Source organism: Hyalella azteca, unplaced genomic scaffold, assembly GCF_000764305.2.
Source record: "Hyalella azteca isolate HAZT.00-mixed unplaced genomic scaffold, Hazt_2.0.2 contig7452, whole genome shotgun sequence".
Classification (NCBI taxonomy): Eukaryota; Metazoa; Arthropoda; class Malacostraca; order Amphipoda; family Hyalellidae; genus Hyalella; species Hyalella azteca.
In genome coordinates, this window is record NW_025937577.1 from 23,217 (window position 1) to 37,943 (window position 14,727).

Consider the following 14,727-nt stretch of genomic DNA (forward strand, 5'->3'; position numbering starts at 1 on the left):
ATAACACAGCAAACTGAATGTCAACATAATACTAAAGATAGACGATGTTACCTATAACATTTCAAAAACTCTTCGGGAGAGAAACCTTCGGCGACGAGCTGTCAAAGGCGTATCATTATCTGTTCCATAAAATATCTCCATTTCGACGCGACACAAAATTTGGATAATCCTGATTTGCATTTCAAAAGAAGCGGAGGAGGTGCTAAAATTTCCGAGCCTGTCTAGAACCCTAGCTTCAAGAAACATTGTACGAAATCGACTCGCCCTGAATTTTTACTATAATCAAATAATAATTATCCAATTGAGAGATTCAGAATAATGAATCATACAGTTTAATCGTGAATCACAATCTTGACTCTCAACGAAAAACTTGATGAACTAAATATGATCTTTTCTCAAGGTTAATTCATGAAACACATATCGGCTATGTTGTATTTAATCATTAAAAATTTAAGCAAGCTTCAAAGTTATTAGAAATAACTAATATGTGCTTCTGTTCGTTCAAATATTTTGATGAGGAAATCAGGCAAGGGGAAAATTCCATTATAAAAGTAATACAGTATTTTATTTGTGATACCGTTGATGTCCTACGCATTACCTCACTTACTTGGAAACCGGCAACGATTCAGTGGCTGATCGAACGTCCAGACCAAATAAAAAACTTATTACGGTTATACGAGTGATATAATGAGCACGATATTGGGTTATAGCTCGAGGCACTGAACTTAGCTTATGAAAAAAACTTATGAAAAAACTTACCCTTCCTCTAGCAGTGACGTTTCACATTTTTCTTCTTGTATTTTGTATTATGCAAAAAACTACGTTTTGCAGAACATAAAAGTATTTATTATTTATAACATTCGACCAACATATTTGAAGCATAAAATTTTATAATAGGGAACAAACAGATCCGATTCGGCTCTGAACAAGACAATAAATCTTAATTAACAGCACAAATAAGCGGTACTCGCTCCCGCAAACCACGCCGTATCAAAATAACCTCAGACGGAAGGTTTTCCCGCCGAGGCGACGACTCCATGACATAAAACGGGCGGCGTATGTTATTGGCGAATCAAAGTGTCGGCAGGAGGCAGCCGCCTTCCAATATGAGAAAAGTTTCGCAGGTATTGGATCTCAGACTTATTATAAATGAGGCTCTGCGCTAATTAAACATTGCCAATTCAAGAAATTGGTGTTCTTTACGAAAATTTTCCGAACAATCCTAACGCCGGGAGGGATAACATGACGGACTGGGAATATGCGATATAAATAATAAAATATGAAATAAATTACATAAAGGTCTTAAATGAATCTTTATATGACGATGATTTGTCCTAACTACCGCGACGAACTGGTTTTGAATGATGGTGGACAGGCTGTTGAAATATGATTAAATTGTCGGTTGTTTCCATTTTCTCGAGACACAAGGAATAAACTATGACTTAATACTTAATTACTCCATCTGATTTAAAATCGATTAACGATAGATGAATTAGTTTCAGTTTAATTTAATTTAAAATTTATCTCTCTCCAGTTCAACTCTAAATTTTGTATGACCGTCCGATAACTGAACCACGGCCATGCACTGTATATTTATTTGGGTTGCTTAACGCGCTGAAATTCATAGTTGTAAGTCAGCTTTAGCAAGAGCAGCGGTGACAATAACAGCGATTCAGCGCCCGTTGTATTGCATCTTAAAAATGTTGGCCTTGCGAGTCGTTAGTGTCCAGTAAATTCGGTCGACTGGACCACCAGCAGCGGTCCTTGAAGACGCTTGTGAGTTATGAGCGCGCGGTCAGTTGACTCAGCTCGCTACAGTGCGGGATTTGAAGCATAATTTATTAAAGTCTTATTAAAGTCTTAAAGTCTTTTATTAAAGTATTTTATAATTGAAGAATTTCGAGATCGTTGTTAGGCTTTAAATCTTAGGCTTTTCTTAGGCATAAGTTCATAGGCTTCTGAGGCTTTTTTAGCCTCAAAAGAAAGGACAAATTATCGTCTTAATAATGAAATATTTAAATTGTGATTTATTATTCTAGCATTAAATTTTTTCGCACCCACTTCAAGATTTTTGCAAATTTAATAATGTGGTTTCAAATCAGATTTTTATTGTTTATCACGACATAGAAATTTCTCCGCCGGAACTCTCCTTGGACTGAAAGAATTCATTTAGATAATCTCATTAATGTTTAAGTCACGAAAATTGAATAAAAGCCGAGGAAACATCAACTTCATTTTGTCCAATTCTTACTGGGTAGAGCTGCACTTACCTGCACAATAGCAAAATGATAAGAATAATGTTATGGTGAGATAATTTCTCGGAGCAATTGATTCAAAACAAATTTATTTTCAACTCCATGTTGCGGAATGATTATATTGTTAGTTCAAGGATTCAATTTATATTATGAGCACACTTACTTTATTATTTCTTTTCCATTTCTTCTTCTTCCTTCCATATTGTCACTAGGGACAATGTTACTGTTAAAAATGTCGCTGTTTATGTTAATAAAAGAAAACTTTCATCATGTTAAAATTTTTACCAGGTTAGAATAAAATGAATAAAATTAAATGAATTGCTAGAAAAATTTCTTTCAAGCAAGCTTGAAGCGATCGATTTCAAAATTTTCAGCAATTAACTGAAATATTCGACACAATCAAAAATTGTACAGCTTTTCAATTATTAAGGGAACCAAGGTTAGATAGAAACCTTCGTATTTGATTCCATGACGATGCTAAGAAACTGAAGCGAGGTGAAATAATTGATTTGAATTTCGATGAACTTCCATTCATTTATAAAATCATAGCGCTTGGCTTGGATCAAAATTTCTAATATTTATATATATGAGAGACATTGACCGAATGAAAATATTTAAGTTTTTTTTTGTTCGCATGAATGAAAAATTAGGCGTCATAAGTGAAAGTTCAATTTCAAGGAGAACTCGAAATTCGAAAAAATTTCGCTTCATATATATCAATATAATCTGATGTCTTGATTATTGAACTATTCAACTATATGCAGTCTTAACTTGATTCAACTATCACATAATTTTGAAAAACTGTTGAAATAAAAATACAAGAGCGTCTTGGAAGATTTAATACATGACGAAGAAGGTACATTTGAATATTGTATAATTTTTGAGTTCATGTACTCATGTATTTATGTATGCATGCGTGTAGATATTGAGTGGCACGGCCGGCTCATCGTCTAATAGCTGCGACGAAACACACCTGCTGCGCGCGTGTGATGAATGTCTTTTTCAAGGAAACTGATGGCGCAAAGAAGAAAAAAAAGGCTCCTTTATAAAATTGGGATCTGGGGACTTTATCAAAACAAAACTGATGATTAATGCATTTTGCAAGGAACGAGCAGACAACAGGAATTTTCTTATCGATGAAGTTTGATGTATTCACTTATATAGTGGTTAAAGTGAAGGGTTAAAAAATCATTCAAAAATAAAAGTGAGGGATTTTATATTAAACGAACGAACTTAGAATTTGAAAATAAATTCCAGAACTTACATATTTCCGATTATTACTATTTATCTGTGCACTTACTAAGAACTAAGCAAAGCACATGCGTGAAATAACTAATCAACTTGCTTTTTGTGACAACGAATTTTGAAGTCTTGCGGAATTTTTCAAAATTAACAATTTCATACTTTCAGATGTAAAGAGGAGCGGATGGGATCTTCAAAGGACCTTAGTATGCATAATGGATCTTTGTGACCCAAAGAGGAAAATTCTTTGTTATAAAAATGGTCGGCTTTACGGAAGAACTTTCATCTCTGGTTTAGGGATGATGAGATTCTAATACATAGGATAAAATTGAAAATTTAACATTATAAATTTAGTTAAAACATTCAAGTTTAAAAATCGATTTACTCATTAGCTCGAGCAATTAACTCACGACAGATAATTATTGATGTGGAATCAATAAAAATTAATTTTCAACTAGTGGTTTTAAATTGACGAATGACTTTATTTAGGCATTATTGTATGGCTTCAACTAGTTAGTATCGTGTGACTTTAAATAATTAGCATCGTATATGTGATGGTAAACGCCTACCACCGTGGGAATTTAAGAAGATATTCATCAGTGAAGATGAATAGAAAGAATTATAAATAGAAAGCACTTCAATTAGATAGCATCGTGTGGCTTTTACTAGACAGAATCGCGTGATTTTAAGTAGATAACGTCATGTGACTTCAAGTATTTTGAGTCGTAGAACTTCAAGCATATATGATGGCATCGGATAACTTCAATTGAATACTCATGTGATATTAAGGAGAAAGGAACTTATTATGCAAAGAATGAAAAGTATTGTGCTGATTAACACTTGCCTCTTCATTTAATAATTGTTTGATTTCTTGAGTTTCACAATGCAATTAATTACTAAACTAAGCATCGGTCGGAAAATGAGGCTGAGCTTCAATTAAATACAGCACAGAGAATATGTATATTATTGTGAACTGGAAACTTTAGCGGGCTAGAATTATTTTTTGTCGGTATGTGTGGCAAGCAGTTGATTTTGCAATTGAAAGATGTACAGGGTGACACAAAAAAAACAGAGCTCACTAAAAGTCTTATAACTCCTGAAATTTTATTCAGTTTGAAACAAAAATTCTATGGAATTATGTACAACCTATGTAGCCAACATCTGCAAAATCTCAATTCTATACCACAAAAACTCTTTGTTCTACAGCCGCTCAAAGATATGTATTTGCTCTGTAGTCCAAGGCATCTCGAAGCTCACACGTGGTAGACTCTTAGATCAATCCGTCTTCTTAATGAATCTGAAACAAATAACAGGATTACTTGAGTATTGTGGAAATTATTCAACTTTTTATGAGCTCTGTTTTTTTTGTGTCACCCTGTACTTGGTGTACTACATCTATTTTCTTCTATATATTTAATATTTGTGTCTATTCAATGCCGCGTTTTTCGTTTGCCCTATTTATCGTGAGAACGAGATTAGTTTTTTATTATATTAAGTATGGATTTTTTAGCGCAAAATTTAGAGGTATAAAGTTGTTATGAAACAATTTTACCTACAAATATTAGGTAACTAATCTTTTAGGTCATTATCACTCTTCACTTTAGTTTCCTTAGATTTAAACCGACCTGCCATGTCCGTAGCGTCTGGCGAGATACGGCCAGATTCACTGTAGAAATCAACTTGTTTGATTCTAGGAGGCGAAGAGCGAGCGTCTCCACCATGAGACGTAATCTGTTGAGGCCGCGGCTCACGCGTGCACAAAATTGATCTCTAAATTGATTTGGCTCGTCCAATGATGTCAGGTGATGCGGTCGGCCGACCGTGTGCCGGATGTTGACACTCTGTTTCAAGGGCCAATAGAAGTCTTGTAACTAGAATGAAGTGGGAAAATGTGGAAAAAATGGCTCTTTATTTTTCAAAAAGTATTTACGGAATCGCCGAGTTAAGTAATGAAGCTAGGATATTTTATTAATAAACATGAACTTTTTATATAAATGAATTTACTTCATAGAAGACTTTTCAAATTATTTTACCAGGATTTCTCAGCCTTAATTTACAGCTATTTGAGAAAATGGTTTATCTGGCGCACACAGGCAAAAATAGTTTTTCAAATCAACAAGAAACTCGAGGCTGAGAGAAACACAATTATGTTGAAAAATATATCAAATTTTTCAAACAATTGTTTCACAAGAAATAATTGAATATCACGTTCTTCACAAGCAATAAATAATAATAAACCCAGCGCAGAGTCTACGTCCGCTCTCCAGCGTAGTACTATTTTCAGCTGCCGAATCCTAATTTATGGAAGAGATTCCGCTCAATTCGTTGCCGATTGCGCCCAGATTCTGGAGAAGAATCTCATTTGCAAATTAGGCCAAGGTTGACGGAGGCTGAATTGCTCGGGATCAGCGGGAAAAGTTGAGTGCACCGAACTTCGGAAAAACATGAAGATAAAAAGTTTCGTAAGCCAAAAAAGTGATTCAAAACTTTTAGGGATTCACTGTTTCAAAGTAAAGATGGCTTTGGAAAACAATCTTCCAATGGATTTCCGAATTCGTGTCTCCAGAATTTACTTACCCCTAGAACACTCGAGGGAAACTTTCTTGTATATTGTATTGATTTCACGAAAATTAATTTATGAAATTATTTTAACTTTTGAACGTTTTTTTTAATTGGTGGTAAATGTTCTTGTTAAATGAAGTTTAATAGAGTAATGGAGCTTGGTAAAATCTACGCTTTTTCAAAGACTTTTGCAAACGAAATAGGATTTTTAGATTATTTTGATAATTGGTAGGTTACTTTATAGTAGAATTTACATTGAGAGGAAAATAAACAGATGCATTTTCTTTGTATATGTTTAAAAATAATTTATCGCTGATATTATTACCAAATCCATTCTAAATAGCAAAAAGAACGTAGTAGACGAAGAAAATTTTTAACAGCTCCAATTTGCATGACCTGGAACTCAGATTTCAGGAAACTTTTTAGGAAGTTTCGAGGATAATCAATTATGCAAAGGCAGTCATTCCCTTACTTCGACATTTGGCGTGCCGGTTATGTATAAAGAACGTCGCTTCGTTCAATATTGTGCATGAGTCAAAACTACTATTTTACTTTAATGAAAGCAAGGAAAATTATTTGAAGTCAAAACATTAATTCCGGAGCCCCCTGTTTAAAAAGTTTTCATTGTGTTTTTCACCTTGTATTTTAAAAACATTTTAACATTCAAAACATTTTAAGTTTTCACTTTGTGTTTTATGAATACAGTTGAACCTTAAAACACAGTTTGCTTAATCTTACAGCCTAAAAAATCCTACTTTTTCTCTCTGACGACAGACGAACTGAACTGCATAGTAGATTAATGTCCGGCTATATTACTCCTTTGCTGCCGACAAGGGTCCGGTGAGCGAAAAAGTTCTCCTCGCATCAAGCAAATGCTCCATTGTGATTACTCCTTAAGGTAAAGTGATAGCACTTCATGCATATGGACTCTTGTTTACCATGTAAGGTATTTTCCCTAGACCGCTTGAAAACCTTCTTGCCGCCGTAACCCTAGGGAGGAATTACGCCTCGTTATAGCACTTAGGCCTCCTGGCCCACGACAAACAAGTTGCCTGGGGTCCCGACGGACGGGGTTTTTGACCCCACAGACGAACGCATGGGGATTTTTACATTTAAGTTAGCATGCGTTTCTATTAAAAGAATAATTCCTGCATTCTTACATAATGAAGAAGAATTATTATTTTTTCTTAGGAAGAAATAATATTCGGTACTGATTTCTTTTGCAAGCAGTTTTTGGATGAATCTTGAAGTTTATTTTTTGAAGTAATAGTCGACACAAGTTGTTAGTAAGTGTCATTGAGAGTATTTATGTTGATACGGGCATTTTTCTTTGAACAGTTATCAATAGCTCTGATTAATATTAACTGAAATTTATAAAATCCGCACATCGCTAATATTAAATAATTCGTTGTTGCTACAGCCAAAAAAAAAAAAAAATGATAACTATAAAAAAAATTCGTGGCACAAAGTTCGGCGAGTCACGTCCTCAAATAATTTAGATTTTTATTTTTAAAAGGAACACTATAAAGCTGGAAGAATATTTTTTTAATTCATAGTCTCAATACGCACCATCCATTGACAGGTGTTAAGGTTGCTCTAAGCGTATTGATGATATCAGCTTCTTGCCTAAAATCTGACATGGTTCAGGTACAATTAAAATTACAAGGTCCAGCCAGAATTTCTGTTACTTAATGACTTAATATTTTTAACACCGCACATCAATAACTCTCTGCTTACTCGAAAAAAGTACTCGAAAAATTGAAAATTACTGTGCAAGTAAAAAGAAATGCATTTGACTCTCATCATGTTTTTATTAGTGTAAATGTTTATGCCAAAAGGATTACTGTCTCAATTGTCTATTGAAGGTAATAGAGATGAAGAGATAATTTCAATTCTCATCCACAGAGCGTATAATTTTGTGAGTTTGTTGTAGGTCGTTATGAAATACGTAGCCGAGTTTACATCGCTGTCAGTGATTACCACTCTCAAATCTACATTTTTCCAGGTATTTGATTTGAGAGATATAGAGAATAATAAACCAGTTGTTGCAAAGAATAAGTTGATCATCATTCCGCGCAAATAATTTAAGCATGTTTTCTGCACTGTCATTTAAAGGCTATACATCTTTTTGATGAGGCTGGTGGGAATGAATTATTTTCAATTGTGTAATTGAAATGTTTGCTGTGACCTCTTTCATCTACAAAACTACTATATATAATTAAATTTTTTGTTCTATTTTGAATATTTTCCATTTGTAGTTTTTTATTGGAATTGACAAATTTATTTTCATGTATATCGTGTTACATGCAATTCGTAACTGCTACTTTATCCCACGTCTGTTCTATCGCACAGTGGACACGGGAAAACGTTTGAGCTAATTAATTGAAGCTCCCTAAATTCAGAAACAATTATAATCTCGTAATCGGAATTGTCTCTGATTATATTGAGAATCGTTCACTATAGTGAAAAAAAAAAAAACTTTAATCAACATTTGTATCATGCATGCAACATTTGATTGCATTTATTTTCTATTTAAATAGTTAATTAAATCTCAATGTCTTATTTAAGAAAGCAAAAAATGTTCGAACTAAAACATGAAGTTAATATTAACGCTCAAGTTTCTACGTAATCCAGCTGAGTACCCAACAGAGTAAGAGTTTTGAGATGCACACAACAGTCACCCCTCGAAATAGAGTGCTGGCGCGTCACAGAAAACGGGAGCGACACCAGGCCGAGCTGTCGGTCGATAGTCGGCACCTCAGCGCGACGCCACCTTGTTTGCGACGCTTGGTCGCCGTCCCTGATAAAAAATTCTGAATAACATAATTAAACATCAAGAAGAACAAGAGAAAAAGACAGGCAGGATCTCAGACAAGGATTCACTTGTTTTTCGCTCACAGTCTCGATGAAAGGAGATTAGAATTGCCGTGTAATATTGCTGTATAAAACGTCGACGCGTTCTCGAACTACCTGTTGATTCTCTTGCTGCTCCAGTCAGCGACAGTTCAACATGACTATGGATTGTAAATATTTTAAAATTCTTTGTTTTCTCACTTCAGTAGGATTCTGACAATAACATGGTATATGTAAATAGACCGATTTGAATGTTTTATCTTCGAATATTTAGGACAAGATGTTCATAGATTATAGTTTAAAGTAAACAAAGAAATAATGGCATTGCTGTTTAATTCGGAAGCAATAAGTCATTTGATTATCTGAAACTTCCTTTACGGCATGAAGATTTTTCAACTGGATAATTGAAATTCTTGCAATAATTTTGTCGAGATTACTTAGTTTCAAACAATTAATACCGGTTTAAATTTGGTTTTTCCATGCATTGATGATTTATATTTCAAGAAAATTTTAATACGAAAACTTCGCATGAAAAATTGACACATTAAAAATAATTATACTTCTACCGTGCGCAGTAAAATTTAACCTTAATAATTGATAATTATACTGACCGCGGCAGAAAAACACCAAAGCATTAGGAAAAAATAGCTTTATTAACCAGATAATGTAAACGATCTACTGACAAAACGTCATTTCAAGAAAAAATATTCATATATTTGATGCCATTAGCTATACAAACTCATAAAGTTTTTAATATGAATGTCATTATTTCAATGAAGCTATGTAATTTAAGCGGATGCTATGGTCCTTTTCATGAACAAAAACCAAAATGCAAGTGGTAATAAATTGCTTATAATAAATTGCTCAAGTATAACAGCTTTCTTTTTGATTTTGAGATTTGGCGAGTTTTGATAGGTAATTTTACTTTGTTTCGAGTGAAAATTATATTACCCATATTAAAACCTCACTTGAAAATTTTCATGCTAAGTGTTGTTTTCCAGTTAGCGCAAGGAATTGCGACCTAAAAATTTAACCTTTGGTTCATGAGGAAGACATCGTTCGTTTTTCCAAGCTCGGCCTACGAACGTTTGTTTTGAGTCTAGTGCGGTCAGCAAGAAGAGATCGCCGCAATCAGGCGATAATAGAGCCATTTATTATCAGAGATTACTGCTCTCTCAACAGAGCGGTGTTTTTCATAACTTACTTCCTGACAGTCTGATGACCAACATTAGAGTTTTTGCACTCGGTTATTGCGCTCATAAATGACCAAAGCCCACAGGCCTACTATGGAGGGAGAGCGAAAAATAACACTTAAGTGGTTTCCAATGTTAAATGTAATGAACTCCTACGAGTAATGAATGTATGGATAGTGTGAATGTTTACTGCTTTTCTTTTCGCGAAATATAATTTGAATTACGGAGGTTCCAATAAGTCAATCATAATTTCCATGTTTTTTGTTAGTCCCGACGATTCAGTTCTGACGTGAATGTAATTACTGAAGTTTAGAAATTTGGATTTTAATGTTTCGAATTACCGCCCATAGGCTCCGGAACTCTTGGCGTTGAGTGAAGAAAGCCTTGCTTCAGTAAAATGTACAGAGCTTGGTCTCCGTCGGTCAAGATACTATAAATTCCACTAGAAATGACTGTGAATTCGTAATTTCTATATGACAATATCCGTCAAAAGTTTGCTGTACAAATTTTAGTTAACGAGCAAATGTAGTCTACTGTATGTCTGTAAATATGGAAGAAGGGGAAAATATATGGTGAATAAAACACCCATTTTAATGTTAAGCATTCGAAGTGTGTTAAAGCCTGATATAGTATAAAAATTTAACTGATTTTCTGAAATGGTGTATTCCGCCGTTATACATATTTCCCATGAAACTCACTGATAAAATCTGGAAAGATTCAATGGCCTCGTATACCATATTATTCGGTTTAATCTGGAAGTTAGGTGTCGACTTCAGTTATTGTGTCAAGATACTTGTATGTATCTGATAAAAGTAGAATCATAAATAGTCAAGTAATGATTGAGGGGCTCAAAGTTGTTGCTTTCAGTTGTACAAGTAATCTTGCCTGTTGAGATTATTCACGAAGGGGATTATTTCTAGGTTTTCTTCGCAAATTCAGCCTCGGTATAACATTTGTCTTCTCAACAGTGATTAATTCATTAAACTTTAGAATAATTTCTTGTGATTACCGTAAATTTAGTTTTTCTTCTTGTTCGATTATCTATGAGGGTAAAGGGCTTTCATGTAGGAGTTGATGAGTTGATGGTTTCTAAAATTTGATGCTGGGCCGACCTTAATGAAAGTTTAGAAATTTGCTAATACTATGAAACATGCTGCCAAAAAACTTTAAATAGAACTTGGCTAAATAGAGAAAAATATTCAAATATTTAAATATTCAAGAATGATGAACATTTCCGTAAATTCAGTCTATGCAAACTAGTGTATTTCATGAATCTGCATCTGCATGTAGTGCGACTGTACGAACGAAACTATATAATGTAATAATGAAATTGTACGGCTTTAATACATGCCAACTGATTTAAATAAACAGACTTCCCTGTACACTCATTCTAATTACAATAAGCTGGTTCTTAAATAATTTTTCATCACTACTCATGTCAGGCATTGATTTTGCATGACGCAAACTCCTTGCACCAATATATTGACAGTGAATCTTTCATTTAAATTTAGTACCATTATCATACAGTTTTCTATTATTTGTGAGGTGCTTTCATAACTCTTGCTTTCATCTAAGGTCGACTAAAAAAATCATTCCATATGTAGCTAGTCCTATTTATACGCTGTGTTCGCGGTAAAACTAATAACGTATTTAGCTTGATACACGACCAGTATCATTCTTAATACCAGTATTTTCAGTGGCACCGAACTATGCTCGTGGGACTGTAACGAGGGCTGGCTTCACCACACCAGATCATGTTCCTTCCCACACCAATTAGCAGGGTAGTGGACGCGTGCGCGATGCCTCTGAAACGCGCTCGGCAGCACGCCATCTAACGATAAAACTGCGCTCGGCCGAGGGCTGATGACGGAACGCTGCCGCAGGCAATAATGTACTGACCAGCAGACTTATGCTCCACTAAAAACATTTAACGTTGAAATCCTGCTGGAAATAACATGGGGAAGACTAGGTTTTATGTGGAAAAAATTGTGGAATGATGCTGTAGTCCTGTTTTTCAGGTATTCAGTTTAAATAAATTCATCAGAGAAGCTTTTATTGTCTAATTCATATTAATTTAGGAGCGGAAGCGAAATTTTCTCCGAGTCATCACTAATTATTGTGCAGGTTCTTGCCTATATATATGGAGTCATAGTTGTGACTATCAAACAATGTCGTCTCAATTTTCCCTTTCGAATTCATGCTTGAATCACAAGCTTCGTGGATCCAATAATCAGCTATTAGATGCAATATAAAAATCATTTTGATAAACACTTTGATTGAGTGAACTATCAACAGGATTAAAATGGCGCTTGTATTGGCGCGTCGGTCTGAATTTGATAAAGTTTGAACATCTAATTACAATACTGATGATTAATGACGTACAAAATATCAATCTAATTAGTGCTTTCGAGAGAGAGTAAACAAACAGCGTAATTCATACCTTGCTATGGATCAGCAAAAAATAATTTAATATCATGAACATCAAAATTGTTATCGATATAATTTGTCTCTTAGATTATTAGGCCTACGATCGCTCAAAATATCGGACATACTTATTTTGTATGAAAATCAACATTATAATTACGAATATAAAATGCAATGTCCTTATTAAATGTCTCCTTAAATGCAATGTCCTGCAATGTTCATATTTGAATGTGAATTTTTATTCAGTGCAAATGAGAAGACATGAGAGGTTGTCCGCGGCTCTCAAGGCCGCTCAAGCTACGAGATCGTGACCCTGTCGGCAAACATTTGACTTGGTGGGAACATGGTCAATATCGAGCTTGGTGAGAAGCTTCAAAGAGCCCCGACACACACCTTGGCGAGGCTCGAGCTCAATTCATGTAAATGAAGCCCAATGAAACGTTGGCCGGGTTCTGTGATGAACTCCTGCTTTGTTTGCAGCCTTGTTTGGTAGCTCAGAAGTAAACGGAGAGGCGAGTGAATAATGACGTGAGTGGAAAATAAGCGCTGGTAAAAATTACATCTGGTGCTTGAGTTGTGGAATTTGTCATGTCAGGTATGGCCGGGAGTCGCTGACACATAGAGATACAGTGGAAGGTCTCAAGCGTATTTATGATATACTGATTTATATTCATATGGATAATACTCAGATTAATCATTTATATAAATATTATGCGTTTCAAAATTACTTTTTAAAGACAACACTTCTAAAGAGACCACTGTCTCCGATGTTACACATGTACAGTAAATTTCTAATTTTATTCTTAAATATAAGAAAAACAATTTTGACATCTTTTATATTTGAATTTTTTTTAATGTTTTAAATTAGTTATTCTGTCAATCGATTCAAGCATTGTCACGGCTTAACGCAAGTGTGCATAATTTCAGATCGATTAGACAGATAGAAGTGTGTTAAATATTGTAAGATTTATAGCAGACAAACAAACACCACGAAGTGAAGTTAAACAGAAAGATTGTAAATATAACCTTTTTTCGTATTGTGAAATTAAATCTACTTGACTAATGAGTACAAACTCGTTTCTTTGGCCGCATTGCTTACCTAAAATGATACCCGTAGGCATTTTTTAAAAATTAAGCTCCCATTAATGGCCGAGTATGAGGCATGATTCTCACCAAGTAGTAAAGAGACAGAACGCCGCGCTACCATAAAAACTTATCAGAGAGCTGGCACGGCTGCAAGAAAACTTGTCTTGTATCAGAAACACCGTGGAACTTTGCCTCCGTGTGATGTGCCTCTGCCAGCTTTTTCTACTGGAAGTTCCCGGGCTACGTTGATCCGATTTCTTCTCTGGGACGATTTCAAGGGATTTCGAGCGACTTGGCAAACTTTTCTGCTGCATTTTTCTTCAGCGTGAAAGAGAGTTAGGATCGATTGGTTGCTTTGTTGTATAATGCAACTTGGTTTACCCCCTAAATTTGGGTTTCTGCACCGCTGCTATTGAAATTCTAGTTCCTTGTTGATGCGGTGGAATGCGATGAAGATTTTAAAATTCAATTGGGGGAAAAGCTTCACAGGTTCTACATTTTCTGCAATAAATTTAGTACATCAAGTTAAATTTAAATGAAACAGAATTTTCCGTTCTGCTCCATGGCAGCATATGTCCTATCTTTTCACGTTGAGAAACAACAGATTCAGGTGAAAATTTAGAAGAAAAGAAAACAAATATTTCACAGCATATCGACTCAAGCATTTCTGATGAGTAAATCAAGCTAGAAACTTATTTCAGAAATAATTGCTGGGAGAAGCCTAGCTGTAGTTCCTGGCTCTCTTTCCAAGCTGCATCCATAATGACTTGGCATAAAGGCATTTAGGAGGCGCGATGACTTCATCTTCCCTTTAGAGGGAGGCCTAACTTAGACGGCCTACACTCATTATTAATTCACTGCCCGTCAACAGGAGTGAGATCATTCCGGCCAAAGTGTATTGTCTTATCTTGACATCGTACATGTGTGAGGTGTGGTTTATAGTCTTCTATAGTCGAAAAATTATTTATAGTCTTAGTTAATCCTAGGATGATTCTTTAAGTCAATTAAAATTTTTTTAAAAAATTGTAAGGATTTTTTTTGCCCACACAAAATATAAAATTTTATTCCGAGTACATTTGTTCACTCGGTAATTTATTCTATTTGTTCACAAT